The following is a 6,214-nucleotide window of genomic DNA, read 5'->3' as shown; positions in this document are numbered from 1 at the left end:
ACCAATGCTGGTGATAGACCCGGACAGGACAGAGGGAGGTAATATATCTACAGAGCATGATGAGGATTTCATTTTACCTAAAACTATAATTAAGTCATTGAGTGTGATTGGAGAAAAGGAGGTAAATGATCCAAGACAGCAAGGGGTATCTTCATAAGGGGAGGCATTTGAGGAAATTTTGGATTTCAAGTCCATCACCTTATTTACAAAGTAATTAAGGAAAGTATTACAATCTTCATCAGAAAGTAACTGCGTGCTGGGTTGGAGGAGAAACAATACTGTTGATGGTATCAAATAAAACTCTTGAATTATTTTTGTGACGATTTATAAGATTATTGAAGTAAGAGGATCTGGCCTCTTTGACTGACTCATTATATAGGTAAAGTAGTTCTTTAAAGTGCTCACGATGGACAGTCAGACCGGTGGACTTCCACAGACGCTCTGCTTTTTGATAGGAGCGTCGAAGACCGAGTCTGATTATTTAACCATGGTGTCCGGGAACTAACAGAGCAATAACTGGTTTTGAGAGGAGCAACCTGATTTAGAATGGCAAGACAGTGTTCATTAAAAGAATTAGTTAGAAGCTCAACCTTGTTAGAGGAACTTTTAAAATTAAAAAGAGACGAAAGCTCTGAAATTATAGAGTCTGCGCCTAGTAGAACCTTGAGGATGGGACTCTGAATTAACAGATACAGTAAAAGAGACTGACTTATGGTCGCTAAAAACAACTTCATTTAAATCCATGTGGTCAAGGGAAACACCATGGGTGAAGACCAAGTCCAGAGTGTTCCCAGCCGTATGGGTAGGCCCTGCTACATGCTGAACAAAGTTGAAAGAGTCCATAATGCTCAGGAACTCCTTAGTAGTACTCTTTGTTGAGTCATCCACATGAATGTTGAAATCTCCAACAATGATAACCTTATCCATTTTAATAGTGGAAGTTAAAAAGTCTTGTAGGTCTGACAAAAAAGACGCAGCAGACCCAGGTGGACGATAAATTAAAATGCCGTATATGGGCTGTTCTCTTCCAATTTTTATCAAAAGCATCTCAAAAGAGTTGTAGCAGCTTGAAGAAATCATCTGGCATAAAAAAGTATTTTTAAAAATTACAGCTGTTCCACCTCCTCGTCCAGATATCCGAGGTGCACAGAGAAATGAGCAGTCAGCGGGACAAAGCTCTAAAAGATGTGAGACTTCATTCTCACGTTGCCACGTCTCAGAGATAAACATGAAGTCAAGCTTCTCAGAGCAGAACAAGTCATTTAAAATACAGTGGGGCAAAAAAGTATTTAGTCAGCCACCGATTGTGCAAGTTCCCCCACTTAAAATGATGACAGAGGTCAGTAATTTGCACCAGAGGTACACTTCAACTGTGAGAGACAGAATGTGAAAAAAAATCCATGAATTCACATGGTAGGATTTGTAAAGAATTTATTCGTAAATCAGGGTGGAAAAAAAGTATTTGGTCAATAACAAAAATACAACTCAATACTTTGTAACATAACCTTTGTTGGCAATAACAGAGGTCAAACGTTTACTATAGGTCTTTACCAGGTTTGCACACACAGTAGCTGGTATTTTGGCCCATTCCTCCATGCAGATCTTCTCAAGAGCAGTGATGTTTTGGGGCTGTCGCCGAGCAACACGGACTTTCAACTCCCGCCACAGATTTTCTATGGGGTTGAGGTCTGGAGACTGGCTAGGCCACTCCAGGACTTTCAAATGCTTCTTACGGAGCCACTCCTTTGTTGCCCGGGCGGTGTGTTTTGGATCATTGTCATGTTGGAAGACCCAGCCTCGTTTCATCTTCAAAGTTCTCACTGATGGAAGGAGGTTTTGGCTCAAAATCTCACGATACTTGGCCCCATTCATTCTGTCCTTAACACGGATCAGTCGTCCTGTCCCCTTGGCAGAAAAACAGCCCCATAGCATGATGTTTCCACCCCCATGCTTCACAGTAGGTATGGTGTTCTTGGGATGCAACTCAGTATTCTTCTTCCTCCAAACACGACGAGTTGAGTTTATACCAAAAAGTTCTACTTTGGTTTCATCTGACCACATGACATTCTCCCAATCCTCTGCTGTATCATCCATGTGCTCTCTGGCAAACTTCAGACGGGCCTGGACATGCACTGGCTTCAGCAGCGGAACACGTCTGGCACTGCGGGATTTGATTCCCTGCCGTTGTAGTGTGTTACTGATGGTGACCTTTGTTACTTTGGTCCCAGCTCTCTGCAGGTCATTCACCAGGTCCCCCCATGTGGTTCTGGGATCTTTGCTCACCGTTCTCATGATCATTTTGACCCCAAGGGATGAGATCTTGCGTGGAGCCCCAGATCGAGGGAGATTATCAGTGGTCTTGTATGTCTTCCATTTTCTGATGATTGCTCCCACAGTTGATTTTTTTCACACCAAGCTGCTTGCCTATTGTAGATTCACTCTTCCCAGTCTGGTGCAGGTCTACAATTCTTTTCCTGGTGTCCTTCGAAAGCTCTTTGGTCTTGGCCATGGCGGAGTTTGGAGTCTGACTGGTTGAGGCTGTGGACAGGTGTCTTTTATACAGATGATGAGGTCAAACAGGTGCCATTCATACAGGTAACGAGTGGGGGACAGAAAAGCTTCTTACAGAAGACGTTACAGGTCTGTGAGAGCCAGGGATTTTCCTTGTTTGAGGTGACCAAATACTTATTTTCCACCCTGATTTACGAATAAATTCTTTACAAATCCTACCATGTGAATTCATGGATTTTTTTTCACATTCTGTCTCTCACAGTTGAAGTGTACCTCTGGTGCAAATTACTGACCTCTGTCATCATTTTAAGTGGGGGAACTTGCACAATCGGTGGCTGACTAAATACTTTTTTGCCCCACTGTATAAGACTTATTGGCGATTGAGCGGGCATTAATTAACATCCATTTAAGGCTGCGACTCACAAGGACAGGGGTAGAGTTACCGCGCTATGCGGTAAGCCGCGCAGCAAAACAGGGTTCCTGCCACGATGAGGCTTGGCTTTCCATGCTTTCAGCCTGGGTGGTAAACATAGTGGGTTGTGGGGATTAATCCAGTTCCGACAAGTTTCAGCCGAATCTCACTGGTAGCAACCCAGGAATAGAGCCCCCGAAGGTCCATCTCTTTCCGAAGACTACGGAGCAGGACGTGAAGGCTCGCTTCCCCCACTTTCTCCAACGAGGCCTCTGAAGCAAAAATGAGCTAACCGGCAAGAGTGGAGGTAGACCTGGTGCTGTGTCACGCTCTAACGGTGGTAGGAAAACAGCCTCGTTTCGTTGACTCTGAAAGCTATCCATTGCAGATTTGATCGCTAGCAACGCATGACGATCATAAATCCTAAGGGAGGTGACACCAGAAAAAACTGTAACAAAAACACTTGCATAGCATATAAAATAAACAAACACACGGACGAAGGCAGCGGGACAGCCAAACACAGGCGCCATCTTGACCTCAGTTGACTCCTTCAGGTCTCACCATAAATTAATTTTATCTGTCAACCTCACCCATCAAACCCAGGGGGCGGGGTTAACGCTAATCGAGTCAGAACCATTGCTTTGGCCTGGTGTCCATTGTTTTTAGAAGGCGTTACTGCACACCAACAACTGCCATGTGGAAACTAACAGAACTGAACTTTGAAAAACTTTGTTTGTGTCTCACCAAATACCGTTTTAATATTTTAGCCGAGAATGTAGCGGTTTAATCTTCAGATGTCTGGTCGGTTTGTCAAGATACAGCTTCTTTGCAAAAGTGCTTCGATGATTTTGGAGATGTCTGCCCAGTCTCACGGCAAAGCGTGGGATAGACCCGCTCGCCTCGCAAGCAATCGAGCTGTTATTACCACCGACAAAGTGCAGGCCCCAGTACACAGCTATAATAACCCCCGCTGTACACTGACTTCATTTACTGAGGTTATATTTATCGAGTTTTTATCTCCTGATGTTCGTACGTGTCATACGTGTTCCAGTCGCCAATTCTGAATGATAACTAACATTAAAAACATGTTTAAGGAGGAGAGAGAGCAAAAAAATTCGATTAACATCTGATGTTTGGGTTTTTGTTCAATAATCAGCGTGACCTGATAAACACATAAAAGAAATAACGTTGGTGTTTCCGTCATGTAGTAACTGTTAGCTTTAACTGTACAAAGGTGGTTCGACACTATGAAACACATACAGACTTCATGATGTTCGCCTAATTTTTTTATTGTGAATATTAATCATGAGGGTAAACGGCCCTGTACACCACGGAGCGAGGTCAGCATGTCCACGATATCTTCAGCTCTCTGAGTTAACCCATCAAACTAATCTAACACTCATCTACGAATAATTCACGGCTCATATCAATATGATTTTACAGAAAATCATCCTTATTACTGCCAACTATTCCAGATACCATCAAATGTTAAAGGAAAATATCAGGATGAGTGTCTGTGAGCTGAGAAGGATGTGAAGCGAGCAGTTTATCCCAGAGCTGAAGCTGCTCTGTGTGCAGAGATGAGCTCAGATTCCTGCTGTGATTGATCAACAGTCACAGAAATGTAGACTTGTAGTTATTACTGCAGTATGGTCACAGCAGATACTGATAAACATGTATTATGAGGATGGATGATCAAGTTTCTCACTCTCTCCTTTAAATCTCAGTTTTTTTCTTCTTCACAGTTTATCTGTTAATTTATTAATGAATAACACTGAAAGAGTTTCTGTTGTATTTCCCCTTGAACATCACCTTATTAGGGCGGCATTAGGAAATAGCCCCCCTCCAAAGAATGAATAAATAAATGATGATAATAATAAAATGATTAAAAAGCAGAGCTCAGAGTGGTAGAATGGTCAAACATGGATCCACGGGTGGTTCAACTGCATTTGGTGACGTGACTAAAGCAAATCTTTCAAATAATCCCACCATCAACGGGATGTTGTCTCCTTTACTACGGTTACTTGGTCACCGTGTGAATTTCTTTGAAATGAACCAAATTCTTTTATTTGTTGGTTGTTGCATATTTAACCTCTACAGTCAGGAAAGGAGGAGATGAGGCCTTAACAATGTTGGGTTGTAGCTGTGGTTCAGGTTAGAGTGAGTGTCCATGGAATAAATGTAAGTCAGTGAACTGGAAACATGACTGTGTTCAAACTTTGTTTTCCTTTTTGTAATGAGTCTAATCAAAGGTGTACAGAAGTATCTCCACTTTGACTTTTCTGTGTCACCATCAGAGCTTCTGCACAGTGTGTTTCTGGGGCAGATAACATTGCAGCATTATGGAGACAAAAAGAATGTCTGGACTTTTTTAAGTTAAACTTAAAGAAATCCAGATGCTTTTCTTGGACTGTTGGTTTCAGTGTTTAGTCTCATTCACACACTCCCTCAGACTCTTCACACACACTGATTTGCTGACATAAACACACTCCTGTGTGCTTTCTTGGCTTCACACACACACTGAGAACCATCTACAGACTGTGAGCTCCGTCTTCTTTGTCTTTGGAGCCGAACTCTGACAAAGTCAGGAACAAAACTTTCTCCAGCGTGTGAACTTTCCTCCTAGACTCAGTCTGAGCAGTCAGACCACATATTTCTAAAGCAGCACATGAAGGTGTGGCTCACACACACACAGGTGAAGGAAACAGCTGAAGTATTAAAAACTGCTTCACTGTCTACAAATATATGAACTGAATGTTTCTTTCAGGCTGTAAAAACCTTATTTATCCTCCATTACAGTCCTGCATTCAGAGGATTACTTCTGTTATATTAGTACATGTATTTTATTCTGATGAACACATGAAACTCTGAGCTGGATTGAATCCATTGAATCAGAGTCCAGGACTCAGACTAAACACACTGAATGTGTCCTGAGCTCGGCCGCTGTTCCACAGTAACTGCTGTCAGAGTCACTGTTACTGAGTTAGCTTAGCTAGCAGAGCAGCTAGCAGTTAGAGTATGAACTCTGTAAGCAGTCAGCTCGGTCCTGGACATTCTTACTGACATAAAGCTGCTCTCTGCAGCCATGTTTGACCTGCTGCTTTGTAGGACTACAGTAATGGAGGATTTGGAAGCTGAACTCAGCTCTGTGACACTTTTTGTAGTGAACTGATGAAAGCTGCGTCTCAGATGGATGTTAGTCCAACACATCAGACACGACCTCTGCAGCTCTCTGTTGATGTGCACATGAATGATTTGTGTTTCCTCTGCAGGTGAAGGTAGAAAGTGTGT

Source organism: Neolamprologus brichardi, chromosome 3 (genome assembly GCF_056152115.1).
Source record: "Neolamprologus brichardi isolate AB-2024 chromosome 3, ASM5615211v1, whole genome shotgun sequence".
NCBI lineage: Eukaryota > Metazoa > Chordata > Actinopteri > Cichliformes > Cichlidae > Neolamprologus > Neolamprologus brichardi.
The sequence above is the reverse complement of the archived record's forward strand: the minus strand, read 5'-3'. Positions refer to the sequence as shown.